This window comes from Lampris incognitus, chromosome 3, assembly GCF_029633865.1.
Source record: "Lampris incognitus isolate fLamInc1 chromosome 3, fLamInc1.hap2, whole genome shotgun sequence".
In the NCBI taxonomy this organism is placed as follows: Eukaryota; Metazoa; Chordata; class Actinopteri; order Lampriformes; family Lampridae; genus Lampris; species Lampris incognitus.
In genome coordinates, this window is record NC_079213.1 from 23,398,594 (window position 1) to 23,425,512 (window position 26,919).

Here is a 26,919-nt window from a genome sequence, read left to right on the forward strand (position 1 = left end):
CTGTTCAATTCAACTCACACATATTACACACACATGGCTTTTGACTGGAAAAGTTGTCTTTCAACTGTTATGCTTTACTGCACGGCGCCTTGAGGTCTAACCAAACTTTCAGTTATAATGGCACGATAGCATGTTGTGCATGGAAATGCATGGGCACTTAATTATTTTTCACTTAAATTACTCCCAATGCGAAAGTCCTTCATAGAACCAAAAACTCACAACAACCACTACCATGCCCGGGATTCAAACCCGGTTTGCTGCGCATGCAGCGCAGAGAACTAAACACCGTACCACCACCACCACAACCACTGTACAGCACACTACCAATCTTTACACAAAACCGTAAACTGTTTAAAACTGCGCACAAGACAAATTGTGTTTGCACATCACTTTCTCCGTTTATATTTCTCTTGATCTGATGTTGCACAACCTTTGTAAAAGTCCCGTTGTGTCCAACGTTGAAGTCATTGCAGTTCTCTTCTATTCTATTACCTTTCAAATTTAAGTTTCTTCGGCTGTTGAAACATCAGAGACCAAAGGAAACACAGAGAAATCCCAAAATTTATATAGAGGATCTAGAAATAGCAGAAAACTGTCCATATAAGGCCAAAAATAGCTATACCAAAATACTAGGTTTTAATTTAGGCAAAGAGGAAAGAACAGGGAGAGATATTAGATAGGTTTTTACTGTTGCCTTGGTTTGCTGTTGATTTAGTTTTCCCCAGCAAGAAGCAGACAGTCGCACTACTGCCATCGTTGAAGGAAACATAGGGAGAAGTCAACATGGTAACGACTCAAGTCATAAATTGATGTACCCTCCCCGTCGGGGAATTGAACCCCGGTCTCCTGCGTGACAGGCAGGGATACTAGCCACTATACTAACGAGGACTCTCTGCAATGGAAAACGTGGGCCTATTGTTGGCTCTTTACCGGACGGTATGCATATAGAGGACCAGAAAAGAGCTTAATGACAGCATAAGCAACGGATGACCTGAGTCGGGAGATATTCACCAGCAGTGAGTGGAAGTCTCCTTACATCGTGTCCTAACTGGACGCGAATGTGTGACTATCATGTCGCATCGGACACTCTGTCCACGCTGAAACGGTCATGTAAGAAACCGTGTCCCTATCAGCTTTGCGATCGAGAGCAGACTGGAGAAGTTTCTCGTCCGTGACATAGCGCTTTTCAACGCGAGGGACATCAAGTAAATAAAACAGGGCATCCAACAACATTTCAGCTGAAAACAACCCACTGCATCGTCCACTACAGCGCTGCGTCATTTGAGGCCATTTGGGAAATTTTTGTAAAAAATAAAGCAGTCAAACTAATTAGTTCCTGACGCTCCCTGCCGTCGCATTCAGTTAGGACACAATGTTTGTGAAACTCTATGTGATAACCGTTTTGCAAGACTTTTCTTGGAACCATAACACACCTACAAATTACTGTGTGGCAACTTGGACACTCTTAAAGAGACTTTTTCCCATGTAAAACGAGCTAGCGAGGAGTCGAAGCTAGAATCTTCTGATGCGTAGTCAGACGCGTTATCCATTGCGCCACTAGCCCATAGATGGCACCTCTGTCTGTTCAATTCAACTCACACATATTACACACACATGGCTTTTGACTGGAAAAGTTGTCTTTCAACTGTTATGCTTTACTGCACGGCGCCTTGAGGTCTAACCAAACTTTCAGTTATAATGGCACGATAGCATGTTGTGCATGGAAATGCATGGGCACTTAATTATTTTTCACTTAAATTACTCCCAATGCGAAAGTCCTTCATAGAACCATAAATTCACAACAACCACTACCATGCCCGGGATTCAAACCCGGTTTGCTGCGCATGCAGCGCAGAGAACTAAACACCGTACCACCACCACCACAACCACTGTACAGCACACTACCAATCTTTACACAAAACCGTAAGCTGTTTAAAACTGCGCACAAGACAAATTGTGTTTGCACATCACTTTCTCCGTTTATATTTCTCTTGATCTGATGTTGCACAACCTTTGTAAAAGTCCCGTTGTGTCCAACGTTGAAGTCATTGCAGTTCTCTTCTATTCTATTACCTTTCAAATTTAAGTTTCTTCGGCTGTTGAAACATCAGAGACCAAAGGAAACACAGAGAAATCCCAAAATTTATATAGAGGATCTAGAAATAGCAGAAAACTGTTCATATAAGGCCAAAAATAGCTATACCAAAATACTAGGTTTTAATTTAGGCAAAGAGGAAAGAACAGGCAGAGATATTAGATAGGTTTTTACTGTTGCCTTGGTTTGCTGTTGATTTAGTTTTCCCCAGCAAGAAGCAGACAGTCGCACTACTGCCATCGTTGAAGGAAACATAGGGAGAAGTCAACATGGTAACGACTCAAGTCATAAATTGATGTACCCTCCCCGTCGGGGAATTGAACCCCGGTCTCCTGCGTGACAGGCAGGGATACTAGCCACTATACTAACGAGGACTCTCTGCAACGGAAAACGTGGGCCTATTGTTGGCTCTTTACCGGACGGTATGCATATAGAGGACCAGAAAAGAGCTTAATGACAGCATAAGCAACGGATGAACTGAGTCGAGAGATATTCACCAGCAGTGAGTGGAAGTCTCCTTACATCGTGTCCTAACTGGACGCGAATGTGTGACTATCGTGTCGCATCGGACACTCTGTCCACACTGAAACCGTCATGTAAGAAACCGTGTCCCTATCAGCTTTGCGATCGAGAGCAGACTGGAGAAGTTTCTCGTCCGTGACATAGCGCTTTTCAACGCGAGGGACATCAAGTAAATAAAACAGGGCACCCAACAACATTTCAGCTGAAAACAACCCACTGCATCGTCCACTACAGCGCTTCGTCATTTGAGGCCATTTGGGAAATTTTTGTAAAAAATAAAGCAGTCAAACTAATTAGTTCCTGACGCTCCCTGCAGTCGCATTCAGTTAGGACACAATGTTTGTGAAACTCTATGTGATAACCGTTTTGCAAGACTTTTCTTGGAACCATAACACACCTACAAATTACTGTGTGGCAACTTGGACACTCTTAAAGAGACTTTTTCCCATGTAAAACGAGCTAGCGAGGAGTCGAAGCTAGAATCTTCTGATGCGTAGTCAGACGCGTTATCCATTGCGCCACTAGCCCATAGAAGGCACCTCTGTCTGTTCAATTCAACTCACACATATTACACACACATGGCTTTTGACTGGAAAAGTTGTCTTTCAACTGTTATGCTTTACTGCACGGCGCCTTGAGGTCTAACCAAACTTTCAGTTATAATGGCACGATAGCATGTTGTGCATGGAAATGCATGGGCACTTAATTATTTTTCACTTAAATTACTCCCAATGCGAAAGTCCTTCATAGAACCATAAATTCACAACAACCACTACCATGCCCGGGATTCAAACCCGGTTTGCTGCGCATGCAGCGCAGAGAACTAAACACCGTACCACCACCACCACAACCACTGTACAGCACACTACCAATCTTTACACAAAACCGTAAACTGTTTAAAACTGCGCACAAGACAAATTGTGTTTGCACATCACTTTCTCCGTTTATATTTCTCTTTATCTGATGTTGCACAACCTTTGTAAAAGTCCCGTTGTGTCCAACGTTGAAGTCATTGCAGTTCTCTTCTATTCTATTACCTTTCAAATTTAAGTTTCTTCGGCTGTTGAAACATCAGAGACCAAAGGAAACACAGAGAAATCCCAAAATTTATATAGAGGATCTAGAAATAGCAGAAAACTGTCCATATAAGGCCAAAAATAGCTATACCAAAATACTAGGTTTTAATTTAGGCAAAGAGGAAAGAACAGGGAGAGATATTAGATAGGTTTTTACTGTTGCCTTGGTTTGCTGTTGATTTAGTTTTCCCCAGCAAGAAGCAGACAGTCGCACTACTGCCATCGTTGAAGGAAACATAGGGAGAAGTCAACATGGTAACGACTCAAGTCATAAATTGATGTACCCTCCCCGTCGGGGAATTGAACCCCGGTCTCCTGCGTGACAGGCAGGGATACTAGCCACTATACTAACGAGGACTCTCTGCAACGGAAAACGTGGGCCTATTGTTGGCTCTTTACCGGACGGTATGCATATAGAGGACCAGAAAAGAGCTTAATGACAGCATAAGCAACGGATGAACTGAGTCGAGAGATATTCACCAGCAGTGAGTGGAAGTCTCCTTACATCGTGTCCTAACTGGACGCGAATGTGTGACTATCGTGTCGCATCGGACACTCTGTCCACACTGAAACCGTCATGTAAGAAACCGTGTCCCTATCAGCTTTGCGATCGAGAGCAGACTGGAGAAGTTTCTCGTCCGTGACATAGCGCTTTTCAACGCGAGGGACATCAAGTAAATAAAACAGGGCATCCAACAACATTTCAGCTGAAAACAACCCACTGCATCGTCCACTACAGCGCTGCGTCATTTGAGGCCATTTGGGAAATTTTTGTAAAAAATAAAGCAGTCAAACTAATTAGTTCCTGACGCTCCCTGCCGTCGTATTCAGTTAGGACACAATGTTTGTAAAACTCTATGTGATAACCGTTTTGCCAGACTTTTCTTGGAACCATAACACAACTACAACTTACTGTGTGGCAACTTGGACACTCTTAAAGAGACTTTTTCCCACGTAAAACGAGCTAGCGAGGAGTCGAAGCTAGAATCTTCTGATCCGTTGTCAGACGCGTTATCCATTGCGCCACTAGCTCATACATGGCACCTCTGTCTGTTCAATTCAACTCACACATATTACACACACATGGCTTTTGACTGGAAAAATACTCTTTCAACTGTTATGCTTTACTGCATGGGGCCTTGAGGTCACACCAAACTTTCCGTTATAATGGCACGATAGCATGTTGTGCATGGAAATACATGGGCACGTAAGTATTTTTCACTTAAATTACTCCCAATGCGAAAGTCCTTCATAGAACCATAAATTCACAACAACCACTGCCATGCCCGGGATTCAAACCTGGGTTGCGGCGCCTGCAACGCAGAGCACTAAACACCGTACCACCACATTACAGCGCACTACCAATCTTTACACAAAACCGTAAACTGTTTAAAACTTCGCACAAGACAAATTGTGTCTGCACATCACTTTCTCCCTTTATATTTCTCTTGATCTGATGTTGTACAACCTTTGTAAAAATCCTGTTGTGTCCAACGTTGAAGTCATTGCAGTTCTCTTCTATTCTATTACCTTTCAAATTTAAGTTCCTTCGGCTGTTGAAACATCAGAGGCAAAAGTAAACACAGAGAAATCCCAAAATTTATATACAGGATCTAGAAATAGCAGAAAACTGTCCATATAAGACCAAGAATAGCTATACCAAAATACTAGGTTTTAATTTAGGCAAAGAGGAAAGAACAGGCAGAGATATTAGATAGGTTTTTACTGTTGCCTTGGTTTGCTCTTGATTTAGTTTTCCCCAGCAAGAAGCAGACAATCGCACTCCTGCCATCGTTGAAGGAGATGTAAGGTAGTAATGTATTTCCGCCACAGGGTGGCACTGTTACGCTGTATGTTCCCCTGGGAATGCCGCAAATGGCGATGTTTGTCCCTTTTGCAACACCGTACCCCTAAGTCTTGTCCCGGGCAAAAGGCTACGTTGATCACATGGTTTTTTGTTTGTCTGCCGGAAGCTGTGAGTATGAGGAGGCCAGCGGCCAGCTGATTGATGAGAGGTGAAGTGTAAGCGAGTGCCAATAAAGTGTCCAGGTCTCAGCCACGATCCCAAGCCTCCGCCTCCTTCCTTTTCCACGCCAACATCATACTACAACAAACACAACGCAGAGTCCCAGGGCGTGTAGGGAGACGACGGCCGAACGCAAAGTGCGGGTTACATCATGGTGCCGTGACCCGGATCGTGGTGCTTCGAGATCCAAGGAGATACAGAGACTCGCGTCCTCGCCTTTGCTGCCGCATTGAACTGCGTGACCTTCAGTGACTGGACAGTGTGGTGGACTGAACTACTGTCATCGCCGCTGCAGCATTGGCAAGATACTCACCTCTTCAAATATCCTTTAAAGACTGTTGAAAGCTTGCTATATCCATTTGAGGACTTTTTATGATATTTCCATAAACTTAACTGTTATTTGAGTTGTGTAAAAGTGTGCTATGTGAGATCCTGCTATAGGAACACTGTGTTTAACATTATGCTGATATATATCATTCATAATTTTTTGGTTTTGGTTAAGGGTTGTGTATTGACCATCTGATTTTGACTCAAGTTTAATGTGAGTTTTGAGTTGATGGTGATTATTGTTTTTTGATATATTTACTGGAAAAAAGGGGGAGATTTTGCATACACAGCTAAACTTATTCTGTGAACACAGTGAATCATTAATAGTCATCTGTTTTGACACCAACAGTTAAACCAGTCATAGTGATTTAGAAAAAAATATATCAAAATGTTCAGTGACTATGCAGATTATCAGTCAAAGCAAGAAGGTGCCTCTGCTGCCACACCGGGTTCCCAACTGCCCCCGATGCCCACAGCCAGCCACAACTGTGACACTCCAGCCCAGACACAACCCCACCTTTCAAGCAAGGGCGTAACAACCACCAGTGCTGCAAATCAACAGCAATCAGTGAGGCCAAAGCTTAACAACTACTTCACTAGCCCCACCACCACCCAACAGCTGATCCTCCCTCAAGACCACCACAGCAGTCAGCAGCCCCCATACCCAGGACTAAGTGCACCACTCACTCCACCACCCCCAATACTGTCACCTTACCCTATTCACTACTCCACTCCAGCTCATGCACCCACCTTGCCAGCCTCTAGAGCTCCAATGCAAGCACCCTCACTATGTTTTGACAGCAGCCCAGCTGCCAAACCAATCCACCGAAACAGCAGGCCACACTACAGCCTGCCCAGTGCATCCCTTCCAGCTGTACAGATATTAGTGGAACCTAATCCCCCGGCCCAAGCCAGTGTGAACCAGCACACACACCCTTTGCCCATTCACAGCCTCTCGTGCCCCACCTCCACGGAAATGCAAACTGTACAGCGGCCGACCATGACTCACCCAGACACCCCTCCTTACCAAAGCCCTGCTGCCGAGCCTAAACCCCAGGTCTACACTGGTCCTGCATATAATCCCCCTGTGCCCCAGGCCCTCATGCCAAGCTTTCAAATGCCACCAATGATGAACATTATGAGCTACCTCTCTTCTACTGGCCAGACCCTTCAAAGTTTGCAGCATGGATCAATCCCCCAGCTGCATATGTCACAGCCTGCTGCCCTCTACCCCCAAGAGGTGACCACCCCACTAGCAGTGCAACATGTAGACCCTAACCACACAGCCCCTGCCTCAGACCCTCGAGCTGTCATGTACCACAACACACTCCCACAACACCCATCCACCACCCCGCACATGCACCCACGTCCGTATGAGCCCCCAATGAATGCTGCCGCCAGAGCCGCAGCAAACACAACCCTTCCACCAGCTGCATATGGTGGGTTCATGCAAACTCATCAGGTAAAAAATGTCCAAATCTTCACTGGCAATCCAGACAGCAAAATACTTGTAGAAGACTGGGTTCGTGATATGCAGTACCTTCTGGAGGCAATCGAGCTCCCCACACACCTCCGCTTTTCGACTGTTGTGCGACACCTGAGCGGTGAGGCCAGGAAGCTAGTCCTGAACCTACCCCCCCACGACCAGACTCCAGAGAAGGCGTATGAGGAGCTCAGGGCTGAATACAGCGACACACAAGGCTCACTTGATCCACTAGCCGACTTCTATGAGCGCAGCCAGAGGTCCGGAGAGTCTGCCTGCTCTTATGCTATTGCTCTGGAGGCAACACTGAGAGCGGTAGAGGAAAGTCAGAGAGGGGGCAGGCAATTTCCTGATTGTGATAGTAAACTCACTCGACAGTTTCTAAGAGGGCTTATGGATGAGATGGTGTATGCAAGGATCGCACCAATGAAGCCCAGGCTTTGGAGTTTCCGGGAGCTGCAAGCAGAGCTTAGAAACCTTGCAAAAGAGACTCAGAAGTTCCAGTCACAACACAAGACAAAGAAAGCGCTCACTCAGGTGCAGGTCACATCAGAATGTGATACCAATATGAGGTCAGAGAGGTCAAAACACACTTCAGAGTGGACAGAGCTTAAAGATATGGTCAAGAAATTAGCTCTTAGCCAAGAAGAACAGGTGACCAAGTTGGCTCACCTTGAGTTGAGAATTGCTGCACCTACCCCTGCACCAGCCCCTGCACCCCCACTAAGGCCCCAACCATCTCCCAGAACAGTTACTCAGGGCTCCAGTGTTGTTTGCTACCGGTGTGGGAAGCAAGGGCATATAGCCCGAGTATGTCGAGCGGTGCTCCCAGATCCCAGTCTGCCCTGGACTCACCGACCCCAGCCTGCGACCTCCGCAGAGAGCACCACGTCCCACTCAACGCAGCATTTAAACGCCTAGAGCCTGTGGTAACTGGGGCAACCATGGGCAAGCAGCAAGACCCCCCACTGCAGGTGAGCGATACTGATGATGGAGTAGAGGACATTCCTATTGTGGGTCCCAGGAATGAGGGTGAGGTGGAAGTCAATGGATTAAAGTGCAGGGCTCTTATCGATTCCGGCTCTCAGGTAACCAGTATTACTCACGGATACTGGTGCAACCACCCTGACCTCCATGGACAGAAACTACGGCCCTCTAAAATACCCATAGCAGGTGCAGCAGGTCAGGATGTGCCTTACTCTGGTGTCCTGCGTATTAAGTTGAAAGTGCTGGGGAAAGAGTTCCAGAGAGTGCCGGCTTTTGTTGTCCCTGACTCCGAGTATCGCTCCTCCGTCCCACTGCTTGTGGGAACTAATGTCGTCCGTGCCGCCAGGAGGCACCACCAAGCAACCTATGGGGAGCAATATCTTCAGCGGGTGAAGGAAAGCCATCCAGAGTGGTACACAGCTTTACTGGAAACTGGCGACACTGAATATACAGGAGCAGACGACATGGTGGGCCCTGCTGTGTACACTGGCCGTAAAATACGCATCCCGGGAGGGAAAGAGATGGACTTAATGTGCAAAATCAAAACTGGCCCACAAAGAAAGACATACACAGCGCTAATTGGAGGCTCTGGGTCAAGCAAAGTATTTCTCAACACTTGATCTCACATCTGGATACTGGCAGGTAGAGGTGGCGGAGCAGGACAAACACAAAACAGCATTCAGTACTCCCATGGGGCTGTTTGAAGCCAACAGAATGCCTTTCGGCCTTCAAAACGCTCCGTCCACCTTCCAGAGATTCATGACCTGCTGCTTTGGCGATCTGAACTTCACCCATCTCCTGATCTACCTTGATGATCTGATCATATTCTCTAAAACCTTTGATGAGCATCTGGAGAGGCTGCAGCTGGTGTTCGATCGACTGAAGGAGCATGGCTTGAAGTTGAAGCCTTCCAAATGTCAGCTTGTGAGAAAGGAGGTGCACTACTTGGGTCACCTGGTGTCTGCGGAGGGCATCAGGACAGACCCAGAGAAGATCAGCAGAGTCAAGGACTGGGCGAGGCCCACGAATCGTAAAGAGGTGCTTCAGTTCCTGGGATTCACCGGATATTACAGGCGGTTTGTGTGCAGTTACTCTACCTTGGCCGCGCCCCTGTACCACCTTACCGCTGGTGACCCTAGAAAGAAACGGAGAGGGGGGAAGAAGAGGTTAGTGCCTGATCCGCCCTTTGTCTGGACTGATGAGTGTGAGGAGGCTTTTCAGTCACTGAGAGAAAGATTGACAACTGCTCCAGTGTTAGGCTATCCAGACTACAGCCTACCCTTTCTGCTCCAGACTGACGCCTCGGGGGAGGGGCTTGGTGCTGTATTAGCCCAAGTTCAGGACGGAGTCGAGAGAGTCGTAGCTTATGGCAGCAGAGGCTTGAGCCCAGCAGAGACGAGGTATCCTGCACACAAACTAGAGTTCCTCGCTCTGAAATGGGCAGTGACCGACAAGTTCTATGACCATCTATATGGGCGCAAGTTCTCAGTCCAGACAGACAATAACCCCCTCAAGTATGTCATGTCGTCTGCAAAATTGGATGCTACAGGTCAGCGGTGGGTGTCTCGGCTGTCAGCATTTGATTTTGATGTGCAGTATCGAAGGGGACAGAATAATGCGAACACTGATGCCCTCTCCCGGCTGTCTAACCAGGAGGTCACCCAAGTCCTGCAAACCTGCCCTCAGCTTGTATCAGTCAAAGTACAAAGGTGTGTAGAGGAACAATCTCCCCAACAACTGGAAAGCTCCGCTTCAGAGGGACCTGAGCATCAAGAACCTCTGTCACACACGCTCGGTGAATCCTATCAAGATGTGGGGATGGACTCTCTACCTGCATTGACAAAACAGGAGATTCGTGCAGGGCAAAAAGAGGATGCTGTAATCGGTCCCGTTTTGCACTTTAAAAGTGTGAACCAAAAACCGAGCCGCAGCGAGAGGATTGGTGGTGGCAGGCAGGTTTGCCTTCTCTTAAAAGAGTGGCGGAGGTTATTAGTAAGGGATGGAATAATGTATCGTCAGGTCCAAGACTGTCAAAGGGGAGTAGTAGAGCAGCTGGTACTACCAGAGAGATTTCACACATCCGTCAAGACTGCACTTCATGATGACTCAGGGCATTTAGGGTTTGAGAGAACGCTGCAGATGATAAGGGAGAGGTTTTACTGGCCTAAGATGTTCCAGGAAATCAAGGCTTGGTGTGAGCAGTGTGAAAGGTGCTGCCTCAGAAAGACTCCGACTGCAGGCCTCAGGGCTCCCCTGGTCAGTATTCACAGCAGCGCTCCTATGGAACTTGTGTGTGTAGACTTTCTGACTCTGGAGAAATCAAAGGGAGGCATAGAAAATGTGCTTATTGTCACTGACCACTTCTCCCGGTAAGCCCAGGCCTATCCCACTAAAGACCAAAAAGCCTGTACAGTGGCGAAGGTACTGTGGAAGAACTTTTTCTGTCGGTTTGGATTCCCAGCAAAACTACATGCAGACCAGGGGCGTAATTTTGAAAGTGCTGTGGTGAAAGAGCTGTGTAAGTGTACTGGTGTCACTAAGACACACACAACCCCCTATCACCCCCAGGGTAACGGCACCACCGAAAGGTTCAACCGGACTCTCATGGACATGCTGGGGACACTAGAGCCTCACCTGAAACCCCACTGGCATGAGTATGTGGATGCAATGACACATGCGTATAACTGCACCAAACATGACTCTACTGGGTACACACCATATTACCTAATGTTTGGTAGACATCCACGACTCCCAGTCGACCTGATTTTTGGGCTTTCTACCACCAAAGAGCCATGTGAGTATAGTGAATATGTCCAGACACTGCATGACTGTCTGTCGGAAGCTTATACTCAGGCTAACCAGGCCTCACGACATGCAAAAGAGCAGCAGAAAAGGCATTATGATCAAAAGGCAAAGAGTCAAGGTTTCAGCCCAGGGGACAGAGTCTTGGTCAAAATATGTCATGTGGAGGGACGGCAGAAACTGGGAGACAGATGGGAGTCACGCCCATACATTGTGGTGAAGAAACAACCCAGTATACCTGTGTATGTGGTCCGAACAGAGGATGGTGAAAAAGAGAGAGTGGTTCACCGCAACCTTCTTACACAGTGTATGTTTCTTCCGGTGGAGCGGGCTGGTGCAGCAACAAGTGCAGGAGTTGAGTCGGACATGGGGGACTGGGAGGTGGATGGCATGGAGGTAATGGGGGAGGAAGCCGAAAAAGTGAGTCAAGGGGGGGAAGAGGACTTAAATGTCAGTGACACCAACGCACTTGATGGCCCCAGCCTGAGGAGGAACCCACAGAGAACTCGACGTCCCCCAAAGAAACTGTCTTACGAGTCACAGGTGGTGAGATCAAAAGAGGAACAGCAGAAGATAGAGAGGGGCTGGACATTGTGGCAGAGGGCCATAGCAGAGAGAGTAGCAAGGCACGTATAATCCACGAAAAAAAAAAAACAAGTTTTATTAATGGTTTATTTACTTTGATTGCATTTACACATCTACATTTCATATGCAACTCATGGTATTAATACGTCACTTTCAGTGTGATCTGTTTTAATGTTTATGCTCATAAGTTTTATTTGTTTTGTTTTGTTTGGTCTGATGGCTGGGACGCCATCAATTAAAGAAGGGGTAGATGTAAGGTAGTAATGTATTTCCGCCACAGGGTGGCACTGTTACGCTGTATGTTCCCCTGGGAATGCCGCAAATGGCGATGTTTGTCCCTTTTGCAACACCGTACCCCTAAGTCTTGTCCCGGGCAAAAGGCTACGTTGATCACATGGTTTTTTGTTTGTCTGCCGGAAGCTGTGAGTATGAGGAGGCCAGCGGCCAGCTGATTGATGAGAGGTGAAGTGTAAGCGAGTGCCAATAAAGTGTCCAGGTCTCAGCCACGATCCCAAGCCTCCGCCTCCTTCCTTTTCCACGCCAACATCATACTACAACAAACACAACGCAGAGTCCCAGGGCGTGTAGGGAGACGACGGCCGAACGCAAAGTGCGGGTTACAGAAACATAGAGAGAAGTCAACATGGTAACGACTCAAGTCGTAAGTTAATGCATCCTCGTCGTCGGGGAATTGAACCCCGGTCTCCTGCGTGACAGGCAGGGATACTAACCACTATACTAACGAGGACTCTCTGCAATGGAAAACGTGGGCCTATTGTTTGCTCTTTACCGGACGGTATGCATATAGAGGACCAGAAAAGAGCTTAATGACAGCATAACCAACGGATGAACTGAGTCGAGAGATATTCACCAGCAGTGAGTGGAAGTCTCCTTACATCGTGTCCTAACTGGACGCGAATGTGTGACTATAGTGTCACATCGGACACTCTGTCCACCCTGAAACCGTCATGTAAGAAACCGTGTCCCTATCAGCTTTGCGATCGAGAGCAGACTGGAGAAGTTTCTCGTCCGTGACATAACGCTTTTCAACGCGAGGGACATCAAGTAAATAAAACAGGGCATCCAACAACATTTCAGCTGAAAACAGCCCACTGCATCGTCCACTACAGCGCTGCTTCATTTGAGGCCATTTGGGACATTTTTGTAAAAAATAAAGCAGTCAAACTAATTAGTTCCTGACGCTCCCTCGCGTCGCATTCAGTTAGGACACAGTCATTAGTGTTGGTGAAACTCTATGTGATAACCATTTTGCCAGACTTTTCTTGGACTCATAACACACCTACAAATTACTGTGTGGTACCTTGGACACTCTTATAGAGACTTTTTCCCACGTAAAACGAGGTAGCCAGGAGTCGAACCTAGAATCTTCTAATCCGTAGTCAGACGCGTTATCCATCGCGCCACAGATGGCACCTCTGTCTGTTCAATTCGACTCGCACATATTACACACACATGGCTTTTGACTAGAAAAATAGTCTTTCAACTGTTATGCTTTACTGCAAGGCGCCTTGAGGTCACACCAAACTTTCAGTTATAATGGCACGATAGCATGTTGTACATGGAAATACATGGGCACTTAAGTATTTTTCACTTAAATTACTCCCAATGCGAAAGTCCTTCATAGAACCATAAATTCACAACAACCGCTGACATCCCCGGGATTCAAACCTGAGTTGCTGCGCCTGCAACGCAGAGGACTAAACACCGTACCACCACCACCACAGTACAGGACACTACCAATCTTTACACACAACCGTAAACTGTTTAAAACTGCGCACAAGACAAATTGTGTCTGCACATCACTTTCTCCCTTTATATTTATCTTGATCTGATGTTGTACAACCTTTGTAAAAATCCTGTTGTGTCCAACATTGAAGTCATTGCAGTTCTCTTCTATTCTATTACCTTTCAAATTTAAGTTCCTTCGGCTGTTGAAACATCAGAGGCAAAAGTAAACACAGAGAAATCCCAAAATTTATATAGAGGATCTAGAAATAGCAGAAAACTGTCCATATAAGGCCAAAAATAGCTATACCAAAATACTAGGTTTTAATTTAGGCAAAGAGGAAAGAGCAGGCAGAGATATTAGGTAGGCTTCTATAATTTGTTGCTTGTTTGTACTAAGCACATGCCTGTTAGAGATGTAACGTTTGAATCTTCTGAGAATTTTCTCTTGGTATTGGTGGGACGTAATCATTTTAATTCCTCCTCAATTTCAGGTTCCTGGAGTACAAGGCTGGACAACAGGCAGATGCTACACAGCCAACTATGGCATCCTTTGCCCAGAAAGTGCAGATCTACAGTCTCCATTCCCCAAGGCAGCAAGCCATCAGCGATGCCATTGTCAAAAATTTGATAATTGGGTGTTGCCTGCCACTGTCCCTTGTGGAAAATGAACATTTTAAACACTTTCTTGAGATTGTAGATAACAAGTACACACCAATCTCTAGGAGAACAATTTGTGAGAAACACATACCAGTTTTGGTAAAGAAAGTTAAGGAGACTGTTCTTGAGAAGCTGGAGAAAAGCTCAACAGTGTCCTTAACTACTGATATCTGGTCTGATCGTAGACTGCGTTCCTTCCTCGGAGTAACTGCTCATGTGTGCAACAAGTCAAATTAATCCTATGCCCTTGAATCCTACTTGCTGGACTGTAGACGTTTCACAGGCAAACATAGTGGAGAGCGAATTTCTTCTGCCTTTGAGGAGATCACCGACGAATATGGTATCCGTCAGAAGATAAGTTATATTGTTACAGACAATGCTGCCAATATGAAGTGTGCTTTTAAAGTTCAGATGCCACAACAGCAGTCAGATGGCAGTGAGAGTGAGGAGGAGAATCTAGATGATGAGCACCTGTGGGAGGACATGAATTCTGTGGAGGACACAGTGCTACTCTGGTCATCAGGTGAGCGTCTTTCTTGTTTTGCTCACCCCCTGCAGTTAGTTGTGAATGACAGCATGAAGGAAGTTAAAGCCATCTCTCGCAGCATTGCCAAAACATCACGCTTCTCAACTCTGTTACACAGCAGCTCACAGTTCAAAGACAAATTTGAGGCTGCATTTGACTTTACTAAGACTATTCCTGTTGCAAACCGCACTCGCTGGAACAGCACTTTCAAACAAGTGCAGGCCCTCACATCTCTGGACCATAAAGCTCTGACTGAAATGTGCAGCAAGGACTATGAAGAAGTGGTATTCAGCACTCGTGAGTGGAACCAGCTTAAAGAGCTGACTTCAGTTCTCGCACCATTCTCAGGCAACAGACCTGACAGAGGGAGAGAAATCCGTTACCATTAGCATGGTTGTTCCGACTGTTCTGGACCTGCATACACACCTTGTGAAGATGGGGGAGACACGAGTACAGTGTTGGCCATTAGTAAAGGCCCTCCATCAGTCTCTGATTAAAAGAGTCAGTGGAATCTTTGGCAAAACAAATATGACTAAAGACAGTGGGGGACAGGAACCTTTCAGCTATAATGTCTATTTTTTAGCTACAATGCTTGATCCACAGTTTGGATTAAGCTGGGTGGATCTGGATGTTACTAATGGGCTAAATGCAACGCCACTCATGAAGTTTAGAGATGAGCTGAAGAAAACACTGACAGGTATACACACATACATTTTACATCAAGAGAAAAATATTGTGAGAGCAGTTTATTATTTGATACCTGCAGACACTGTATATCCTTTAATCTAACCTGTTTTTTTTTTTATTCCATTTGCTTGTGTTTTTCAGACACTTTGATCGCTGAGGTTGAAAACTTGATGGACTGTGAAGGTAGTGCAATGGACTACGGGGCCAGAAATGGAGAGTCACCTGGTGATTCACCTCCAGTCAAATGCCCACGCCTTCTTTCTCGTTACAAGGCTCACGAAAAGCGCAGCACAGGCCAAGATACAAGTATCAGGGCACAGATAAGTAAATACTTTGATGCCATACAGGATACTGAAACTGATGATGCACTTGTCTTCTGGGACAAAAACCATGACAGATTTCCACAACTCCACAACTCTGCACTGAAGGTGTTGTCAGTTCCAGCATCCTCTGCACCAGTTGAGAGGGTATTTAGTAGAGGAGGCATCATCATGAGGCCCCACCGAGCCTGTTTAGGTCACAAAATGCTTCAGGCTCTAATTTTTCTGAAGTGCAACCAAGCTTTTATTTAACCTCCTCATCCCTAGAGCCATGCAGGATCATCCCATCTCACCCTAACCCTGGCCCAGAAATGGGACCTTTGAGGTCTTTCACAACCACCCCTTTGTGAGTGTATTCTTAGTGTTGAGCTCAGATTTTTAAGGGTTTTACGCATTTTGTTCATGCTTGGCATGCCACAATTTTCAGTTAAATTATTCCTAGTAAATTTATGCTTTAATTTTATGAAGCAAAGTTGTTATGGCTGCCCAGGAGAATTGATACTTATAAAAAGGACATTGTCTGGCCTTCTCTGTTGTTGTGAAAGTTCTTCATAGCCGTGCACCTAAGTTGTTTTTTCTTTTTCTATGTGAGTGTGCTCACTTTTTTGCATCTTTGGAAATCTACATGTCTTTTATAAGACTCGTGCAAAAACTAAAAGAAAGTGTATCTTATTTCAGATGATGTATTTATCTGTTTACACTTAGGCACAATAATTCAACAAATCCAGATTAACATCTTCTTGCAAGATATAAACAAAAAAAGACTTAATTGCTTGAAAATGAGTCAAAATAGCTGGCAAAGCACCAAAATGCAAAATGTTCAAGAAAATTATTAAAAAATACCTTGCTGAAAAGAAATGTTGCTGTTGCATTTGTGTAAAAGCAAACTTGATTTAAAAAAAAAGATACTGGTCATTTGTTCTGTTTTGTTGTGATTTTTCTTTGATATATACAGTCTTGGTCTTATCTCGGTCTCGACCTCCAAATGTCTTGGTCTTGTCTTGGTCTCGACCTCCAAATGTCTTGGTCTTGTCTCGATACTCTCTAGGCTCGATAATGTCTTTGTCTCGGTTGGTGCAGTCTTGACTACAACACTAGTTTTTACTGTTGCCTTGGTTTGCTGTTGATTTAGTTTTCCCCAGAAAGAAGCAGGCAGTCGCACTCCTGCCATCGTTGTAGGAAATATAGGGAGAAGTCAACATGGTAACGACTCAAGTCATAAATTGATGCATCCTCCCCGTCGGGAAATTGAACCCCGGTCTCCTGCGTGACAGGCAGGGATACTAGCCACTATACTAACGAGGACTCTCTGCAACGGAAAACGTGGGCCTATTGTTGGCTCTTTACCGGATGGTATGCATATAGAGGACCAGAAAAGAGCTTAATGACAGCATAACCAACGGATGAACTGAGTCGAGATATTCACCAGCAGTGAGTGGAAGTCTCCTTACATCGTGTCCTAACTGGATGCGAATGTGTGACTATCGTGTCGCATCGGACACTCTGTCCACACTGAAACCGTCATGTAAGAAACCGTGTCCCTATCAGCTTTGCGATCGAGAGCAGACTGGAGAAGTTTCTCGTCCGTGACATAGCGCTTTTCAACGCGAGGGACATCAAGTAAATAAAACAGGGCACCCAACAACATTTCAGCTGAAAACAACCCACTGCATCGTGCCCTACAGCGCTGCATCACTCGAGGCCATTTGGGACATTTTTGTAAAAATTAAAGCAGTCAAACTAATTAGTTCCTGACGCTCCCTCGCGTCGCATTCAGTTAGGACACAGTGATTAGTGTTGGTGAAACTCTATGTGATAACCATTTTGCCAGACATTTCTTGGACTCATAACACACCTACAAATTACTGTGTGGTACCATGGACACTCTTAAAGAGACTTTTTCCCACGTAAAACGAGCTGGCCAGGAGTCGAACCTCGAATCTTCTGACCCGTTGTCAGACGCGTTATCCATTGCGCCACTAGCCCATAGATGGCACCTCTGGCTGTTCAATTCAACTCACACATATTACACACACATGGCTTTTGACTGGAAAAATACTCTTTCAACTGTTATGCTTTACTGCACGGCGCCTTGAGGTCTAACCAAACTTTCAGTTATAATGGCACGATAGCATGTTGTGCATGGAAATACATGGGCACTTAAGTATTTTTCACCTAACTTACTCCCAATACGAAAGTCCTTCATAGAACCATATGTAGCCGGGTGGTAAATCTGTTAAATATGTTAAATGATTTTCCACTTAAATTTAGTATAGTTTAACTGTTAATATATGTAATTGTTACACTGTCAAGCCATGTAAAATGTCATTTGATGTATTTAAATTGTGAGGCAGATTGTGAGTGTATTTTTATAGTTTTGGTTGTCATTGCATGTTTTGACCAGTAAGTGGCAGTGGCGGACTTTTATTGTAACTCCGTGCAAGTTATCCAAGTGCATCTTGGGTATTCTTTCTTTTTTTCTTGTGTGGGGCGCCTGAAGATTGCGGTGTGACGAGGCTCTGACTCCGTAGTAAGTAAGGGTAAATATCTTGTGAAATATACCTGTAACATTATTCCAAACAATATTGTATGTCGGTAATTTGACAAGATGGTTTGATTTAGACGCTACTGGAGTTGATGTTCGGTGATTTTGGGCGCGAGCCGTCGACCGCTGTTCGCCATTGCAGGCATGACAAGGTAATGTTGGCGTGAATAAAGCCACACCATGCCATTGTATTTGGGATGTAAAGGTTTTATATGCATTTTAATTCTGTTTAAAGGTAACTGACAGAGTGAGAAGTTGCGCGATCTTCAGGAAGTTCCACATGTCTTTGTTAAACCCTGTTTAACGTACATAGTCCACTGCCGTATTTTGCACCGTATTTTGTATTTATTATTTCCCTTTTTAAAATCTTTTCTGTTAAACTTGCCACATCTGTGAACATTTATGAGCTGTTTGCTCGAAAGACACAGGAATGTATGCACTCAGTAAAACGATCTGCATTCGAAGGTTCAAACAATAAAATTAAAGCTACAAGAACCCCGGAAGTAATTGTGTCCTGTGTGGTATCTAATTCCACGGGCTACATAATTTTGGTACCAGGAGTGGGGTGTGCTGCGCCACAAGGCGACATCGCTAACCGCTCGGCTAAAGGGTCAGACCCTTTAGTCGACTGGTTAACGTTGTCGCTTGCGGAGCGGGAGACACAGGTTCGCGTCCCGGCCATGGCGACGGTCTCCCAGACTGCCCCCCGAATTCGCTACACATAAATTCACAACAACCACTGCCATGCCCGGGATTCAAACCTGAGTTGCTGCGCCTGCAACGCAGAGCACTAAACACCGTACCACCACCACCACCACAGTACAGCGCGCTACCAATCTTTACACAAAACCGTAAACTGTTTAAAACTGCGCACAAGACAAATTGTGTCTGCACATCACTTTCTCCGTTTATATTTATCTTGATCTGATGTTGTACAACCTTTGTAAAATTCCTGTTGTGTCCAACGTTGAAATCATTGCAGTTCTCTTCTAATCTATTACCTTTCAAATTTAAGTTCCTTTGCCTAAATTAAAACCTAGTATTTTGGTATAGCTATTTTTGGCCTTTTATGGACAGTTTTCTGCTATTTCTAGATCCTCTATATAAAGTTTTGGATTTCTCTGTGTTTACTTTTGCCTCTGATGTTTCAACAACAAAGAGGAAAGAGCAGGCAGAGATGTTAGATAGATTTTTACTGTTGCCTTGGTTTGCTGTTGATTTAGTTTTCCCCAGCAAGAATCAGACAGTCGCACTACTGCCATCGTTGAAGGAAACATAGGGAGAAGTCAACATGGTAACGACTCAAGTCATAAATTGATGCACCCTCCCCGTCGGGGAATTTAACCCCGGTCTCCTGCGTGACAGGCAGGGATACTAGCCACTATACTAACGAGGACTCTCTGCAACGGAAAACGTGGGCCTATAGTTTGCTCTTTACCGGACGGTATGCATATAGAGGACCAGAAAAGAGCTTAATGACAGCATAACCAACGGATGAACTGAGTCGAGAGATATTCACCAGCAGTGAGTGGAAGTCTCCTTACATCGTGTCCTAACTGGACGCGAATGCGTGACTATCGTGTCGCATCGGACACTCTGTCCACCCTGAAACCGTCATGTAAGAAACCGTGTCCCTATCAGCTTTGCGATCGAGAGCAGACTGGAGATGTTTCTCGTCCGTGACATAACGCTTTTCAACGCGAGGGACATCAAGTAAATAAAACAGGGCATCCAACAACATTTCAGCTGAAAACAGCCCACTGCATCGTCCACTACAGCGCTGCGTCATTTGAGGCCATTTGGGAAATTTTTGTAAAAAAATAAAGCAGTCAAACTAATTAGTTCCTGACGCTCCCTCGCGTCGCATTCAGTTAGGACACAGTGATTAGTGTTGGTGAAACTCTATGTGATAACCATTTTGCCAGACATTTCTTGGACTCATAACACACCTACAAATTACTGTGTGGTACCATGGACACTCTTAAAGAGACTTTTTCCCATGTAAAACGAGCTAGCCAGGAGTCGAACCTAGAATCTTCTGATCCGTAGTCAGACGCGTTATCCATTGCGCCACTAGTCCATAGACGGCACCTCTGTCTGTTCAATTCAACTCACACATATTACACACACATGGCTTTTGACTGGAAAAATACTCTTTCAACTGTTATGCTTTACTGCACGGCGCCTTGAGGTCACACCAAACTTTCAGTTATAATGGCACGATAGCATGTTGTGCATGGAAATACATGGGCACTTAAGTATTTTTCACTTAACTTACTCCCAATACGAAAGTCCTTCATAGAACCATAAATTCACAACAACCACTGCCATGCCCGGGATTCAAACCTGAGTTGCTGCGCCTGCAACGCAGAGCACTAAACACCGTACCACCACCACCACAGTATAGCGCGCTACCACTCTTTACACAAAACCGTAAACTGTTTAAAACTGCGCACAAGACAAATTGTGTCTGCACATCACTTTCTCCGTTTATATTTATCTTAATCTGATGTTGTACAACCTTTGTAAAATTCCCGTTGTGTCCAACGTTGAAGTCATTGTGTTGCATTGTTCATATTTATGTCACGGATGTCTAGCTACATACTTGTTTGGTATGTTAATATACTTTTGTAGAGTTAGACTGCAGGAGCAAACATTAGACGTCCAGTCGTACTTGGTGGGGCAGGAAGAGAACTTTTATTGCACATGCGCAGAAGTCACACACACACACACATATGGATACCCGCAAGGACCAAAATAGCTGCTTATAGCGCAGTAAATAATACAGTGGCTGACAGGCTGTATATGTGAGACTGCACATTATGTTCAACACCCTCACTCAGGCTCACCTTTACAGACTTACATGAAAAGAAAAACAGGTCTTCCTTAAATGTGTTTGGTACCCCAAATACAGCTCTATAAAAATAATCCACATTTTGCTCGTCAGTACATTCTGCTTTACAGTGGTATTCTTCAAGATATTTTGGGGTCTTCCTCTCTCTAGTTGGGTAGCGGTTTCTGCCCTCACTATCCCCCTGGTTATTAGAAAGTGTACCACTTTCACCTCCTGTACCTGTAATCTGGGGCTGCTCATCAGTCCTAACTGGTACTACATCAGGCTCGTATGAGTCTATATCCTCATAGCTGTCTCCATCGTTGTGTGGACCTGTTTGTGTCTGGCAGTCTCTGTTGCTCTTCTGTATGAACTTAACTAATCTATGCTATGACACTTTTCCTGTTTTTGGATAATATACATTGTATGCAGGGCTGTATTTATCATATCCTATGAAAATGCCCTTCTCGCACCTTGGATCCAGTTTCTTTTTGTCTTGTCTATAGGCATAGCACTCAGTGCCAACAACCATCATATGGGAAATATTTGGTGTTTTCCCTGCGAAAGCACTGTATGGGGTTTGCTTTAATCGCTTACAATAGCACCTGTTGCGTATCTGTGCAGCTGTCTGCACCGCAAACCTCCATAGCTGTTTTGGCATCTTACTTTCTAGCAGCATACATCGTGCCATGTCAAATAATGTTCTCCAGTTTCGTTCTGCCGTGCCGTTCTGATGCGGCGAGTAGGGGGCACTAGTTTGGTGACTAATTTTATTTTCTCTCAGCAGATCTTGGAAACATCCTCCAGTGAACTCGGTACCATTGTCTGACCTAATGGTTTTCACCTGCCCAAAGGAGGCAGTGTCAGCTAAGAATTTTTCGGTAGCCTTAGCTGTATCACTCTTTGACCTCATGAAATATGTCCATGTCATACTGCTATAGTCATCTGTGAAAGCTATGGTGTATTTATACCCATCTTTATCAGTAGGCTCGATCGGGCCGCACAGATCTGTATGGACTAGTTCAAGTATTCCTTTAGCTTTGCTATCAGCCTGTCTATTTCTAGACTCCACAAATTTTCCTTGTGTACATGTTTCACAGTTGAAGTTAGATTTGTCATTTTTCCCCTTAATCATCATTCCTTCAACTACACCTTCTAGTCTTGAAACATCATCTAAGTTACAATGACCAAGGATTCTGTGCCACGTTTCAATATCATGACATCCTTTGTATCCGTCAACATTATCATCAGTATTATTAGCTGTAGACAAATAATACAGTTTCCCAAATACTTAAATGTTAAACTTGGTACCCTCGTTTTTATACCCCATCCAATTTTCACATTCCTTTAAGTGGATTTCTGCTCCGTTACTTGAGGCTGCTTTAACAGAAAAAATGTCCTGAGGAAACGTCGGGATATACAGGGCCCTCTTCAGTCGTGCTGTCACCTTTCTTCCTTCGCTGTCAATTAAGGTGACTTCAGCTTCTCCTCTGGCCTTGGCAACTCCGGTAGCCTTTGTCCCGTCTGCAAGTTCAATCACGTGACTCTTGGGCTTAAAGCCTTTATCGACTGTTTTGAACTTTGTAAAGTCATTTATCATGTGTGACGTCGCGCCACAGTCGACCATCAAACCTCTGTTGTTGACAGTCCGCCTCACCGGCCTGGTGTCCTCTTTCATCTTGAAGCAATATGACCTGCCTTCCCGGTCATCGGCGTCCGCCTCTATTTCTCGGTGGGTGCCGTCTGTCTCTCGGTGCGCTCCCCAGCGTCCGTCCTGGTCCCCCGCTGCACCCTGCTCTGCTCCGGTCACTCCCGCGATGGCGTCTCGCTGCTTCCCCCGGCCTCGCGCGTCTCTCCTGCGTTCCGCTCTTCTTGGTTCAGGCATGCTCGTACATGTTCGAGACATATGCCCTTTTTTGTGGCATCTGAAGCACTCAATTTCGGCCATGCTCTTTCTCTCTCTACCTCTTCCACGAGAGGTGGTGGCTGCTGTGGCAGCTCTTATCACACTGTCCCCGTCATCACCATTACTCGGCTTGTACCTTTCTGTGTCTTCAAAGCTCCTTAGTTTTGCCTTAAATTCACTGAATGTCAGGCTGTCACTACTCTGAGTAATATGAACCACGAACGGTTTGAAAGAGTCCGGCAGTCCTTTCACTACCATTCCCACTTGCAACCCGTCACTTATGTTCTCGTCGGCTCCTTTCAACGACGAGAATATTGTCTCTGCACGAACAATATACTCCGTGACGGTCTCGTTGCTTTCCATGCGAAGAGCTGAGAGTTCACAATATAAACTCACCACGCGCGGTTTCCCTTTGCCCGCGTAATGTTGCCGAAGTATCTTCAATGCCGCCCTACCGTCGGCTGCTGCATCCCGCATAATTAGTGACAAGCTCTTGTTGTCTAAAACTTGCACTAGCTCCGCGTACGCTTCTCTGTTTTTCTTGACGTCTGCTTCTCTCAACTGGACAGCATTTTCGCCCGCAGCGATAACTGGCACGTTCAGCAGAGTCTCGCCGAGTCCTCTCAACTCCATGTGGGCTAGGAAGCGAGTTTCCCATAACTCGTATCCTCTCTCGTCGCCGTCGAACAAAAGTCTATTAAATCGCTGACTAGACATGGCACTGGGCCCATAACCTGTTGCATTGTTCATATTTATGTCACGGATGTCTAGCTACATACTTGTTTGGTATGTTAATATACTTTTGTAGAGTTAGACTGCAGGAGCAAACATTAGACGTCCAGTCGTACTTGGTGGGGCAGGAAGAGAACTTTTATTGCACATGCGCGGAAGTCATACACACACACACACACACACACACACACACACACACACACACACACACACACACACACACACACACACATATGGATACCCGCAAGGACCAAAATAGCTGCTTATAGCGCAGTAAATAATACAGTGCCTGACTGGCTGTATATGTGAGACTGCACATTATGTTCAACAATACTCTTTCAACTGTTATGCTTTACTGCACGGTGCCTTGGGGTCACACCAAACTTTCAGTTATAATGGCACGATAGCATGTTGTGCATGGAAATACATTTGCACTTAAGTATTTTTCAGTTAAATTACTCCCAATGCGAAAGTCCTTCATAGAACCATGAATTCAAAACAACCACTGCCATGCCCGGGATTCAAACTTGAGTTGCTGTGTCTGCAACGCAGAGCACTAAACACCGTACCACCACCACCACAGCACAGCGCGTTACCAATCTTTACACAAAACCGTAAACTGTTTAAAACTGCGCACAAGACAAATTGTGTTTGCACATCACTTTCTCCGTTTATATTTCTCTTGATGTGATGTTGTACGACCTTTGTAAAATTCCTGTTGTGTCCAACGTTGAAGTCATTGCAGTTCTCTTCTAATCTATTACCTTTCAAATTTAAGTTCCTTTGCCTAAATTAAAACCTAGTATTTTGGTATAGCTATTTTTGGCCTTATATGGACATTTTTCTGCTATTTCTATATCCTCTATATAAAGTTTTGGATTTCTCTGCGTTTACTTTTGCCTCTGATGTTTCAACAGCCAAAGAGGAAAGAGCAGGCAGAGATATTAGATAGGTATTTACTGTTGCCTTGGTTTGCTGTTGATTTAGTTTTCCCCAGCAAGAAGCAGACAATCGCACTCCTGCCATCGTTGAAGGAAACATAGGGAGAAGTCAACATGGTAACGACTCAAGTCGTAAGTTAATGCATCCTCCCCGTCGGGGAATTGAACCCCGGTCTCCTGTGTGACAGGCAGGGATACTAACCACTACACTAACGAGGACTCTCTGCAACGGAAAACGTGGGCCTATTGATGGCTCTTTACCGGACGGTATGCATATAGAGGACCAGAAAAGAGCTTAATGACAGCATAAGCAACGGATGAACTGAGTCGAGAGATATTCACCAGCAGTGAGTGGAAGTCTCCTTACATCGTGTCCTAACTGGATGCGAATGTGTGACTATCGTGTCGCATCGGACACTCTGTCCACACTGAAACCGTCATGTAAGAAACCGTGTCCCTATCAGCTTTGCGATCGAGAGCAGACTGGAGAAGTTTCTCGTCCGTGACATAGCGCTTTTCAACGCGAGGGACATCAAGTAAATAAAACAGGGCATCCAACAACATTTCAGCAGAAAACAACCCACTACATCGTGCACTACAGCGCTGCGTCATTTGAGGCCATTTGGGACATTTTTGTAAAAATTAAAGCAGTGAAACTAATTAGTTCCTGAAGCTCCCTCGCGTCGCATTCAGTTAGCACGCAGTATTTAGTGTTGGTGAAACTCTATGTGATGAGGGAGATGGCAGGGGAAGCTGAGGCCCAGAAATGTCTGGGGCCCGTGTAGGAGCTGCATGAAGCCCCGGGGCGTCTCGCCATGCTGAGGGAATGGCTATGGTTGTGTCACCAGCTGTGTGTGGCGGAGCTGACACCTTCCGTAGATGACTGGAGTGCCACCGAGTGCCATCTCTGAGGAGGTAAGTGGCTGGGCCCAGCTGACGGGTGACTTGGAGAGGAGAGGACCAGAATGAAGCCATTTTATTGTCCCTGTGGGGCCTGCGGACCCTGACCCAGTCTGACACATTGATGTCTGGCACCCTGGTTCGTTTTGACTGGTCAAACCGTTGCTTCATCCGCGTCTGCTGACGAGTGACTGAGGCTCTGACCCCAGAGGGAGGTGCCTGAGGTGTGGAGGGGCGGAGCCTGTCAAGGGGCATGCACAGTTCCCGGCCTAGCATGAGAGAGGCTGGGGAGACGCCTGTGGTCGAGTGCTGTGTGGCCCGATAGTGCAGCAGAGTGTGACGGATGGCCTGCGTGAAAGAGCACCCTTGGGCCATGTGTGCTCTGAGGCCGTTCTTCACTGACTGGTGAAAACGTTCAACGCCGCCATTGGCCCGGGGGTGGTAGTACGCAGTGCGTATATGACGGATGCCCTTGCTTTCGAGATAAGCAGTGAACTCAGCAGAGACCAGCTGAGGGCCGTTGTCAGTGGTGATGGCCTTTGGGAGGCCCCAGCGAGAGAAAAGAGAGTCCAGGAAGTCGATGATGATCTGTGAGGTCACAGTGCCGGAAGTGGTGAGTTCAGGCCATTTTGAGTGTAGATCGTAGGCGACCACCATGAAGCGTTGGTGGTGGGGAACTCCATGGATCTCACCACAAATGTCCAACTGCAGGTGTTCCCAGGGCTGAGAGGGCCAGGCGAGAGGTTGCAGGGGTGGGGGAGCCTGGTGGCCAGTCTTGCCACTCACAAGGCAGGCAGAACAGTCCTTCACCAGAGCCTCAATATCTCTGTCTATCCCCGGCCACCACACCAGGTCTCGGCAGCGCTGTTTCAGTTTCACAATGCCCAGGTGGCCTTCATGCGCCGTATTCAAAACACGTGCACAGAGAGCAGCTGGGACCACTGTGCAAAACCCACGTGCCACGCAGGTGTCGTTCCAGCAGGAGAGCTCCTGTCTGACTCGGGCGAACGCAGCCAGCTCCTCTGGGACCTTGCGAGGCCAGCCGTTCTGGATGTAGGTGCGGAGCTGGGAGAGGACAGGGTCCTGTTCGGAGGCTGCCCTCAGCTCCTGCAGAGAGACAGTGGCCTGGAGGGGTGTGTGTAGCATTTGGACAATGTCCTTTTCCACACAGTCAGTGTCCGTCTGTGGAGCTGGGGTGGAGACAGAGCGAGAGAGCAGGT

General features: G+C 46.0%; 7 non-coding genes across 7 annotated transcripts; all 7 read right to left on the minus strand.

Moving 5' to 3' along the window:
- Nucleotides 1-816: 816 nt before the first annotated feature.
- Nucleotides 817-888, minus strand: trnad-guc (transfer RNA aspartic acid (anticodon GUC)). Its single transcript has one exon. It is a non-coding gene; the product is annotated as a tRNA-Asp (tRNA).
- Nucleotides 889-2,397: 1,509 nt separating this feature from the next.
- Nucleotides 2,398-2,469, minus strand: trnad-guc (transfer RNA aspartic acid (anticodon GUC)). Its single transcript has one exon. It is a non-coding gene; the product is annotated as a tRNA-Asp (tRNA).
- Nucleotides 2,470-3,978: 1,509 nt separating this feature from the next.
- trnad-guc (transfer RNA aspartic acid (anticodon GUC)) lies at nucleotides 3,979-4,050 on the minus strand. The gene has a single exon. It is a non-coding gene; the product is annotated as a tRNA-Asp (tRNA).
- Nucleotides 4,051-12,576: 8,526 nt separating this feature from the next.
- On the minus strand, nucleotides 12,577-12,651 carry trnad-guc (transfer RNA aspartic acid (anticodon GUC)). The gene has a single exon. It is a non-coding gene; the product is annotated as a tRNA-Asp (tRNA).
- A 7,060-nt stretch (nucleotides 12,652-19,711) lies between these two features.
- Nucleotides 19,712-19,783, minus strand: trnad-guc (transfer RNA aspartic acid (anticodon GUC)). The gene has a single exon. It is a non-coding gene; the product is annotated as a tRNA-Asp (tRNA).
- Nucleotides 19,784-20,394: 611 nt separating this feature from the next.
- Nucleotides 20,395-20,467, minus strand: trnar-acg (transfer RNA arginine (anticodon ACG)). The gene has a single exon. It is a non-coding gene; the product is annotated as a tRNA-Arg (tRNA).
- Nucleotides 20,468-24,946: 4,479 nt separating this feature from the next.
- On the minus strand, nucleotides 24,947-25,018 carry trnad-guc (transfer RNA aspartic acid (anticodon GUC)). The gene has a single exon. It is a non-coding gene; the product is annotated as a tRNA-Asp (tRNA).
- Nucleotides 25,019-26,919: the final 1,901 nt, after the last annotated feature.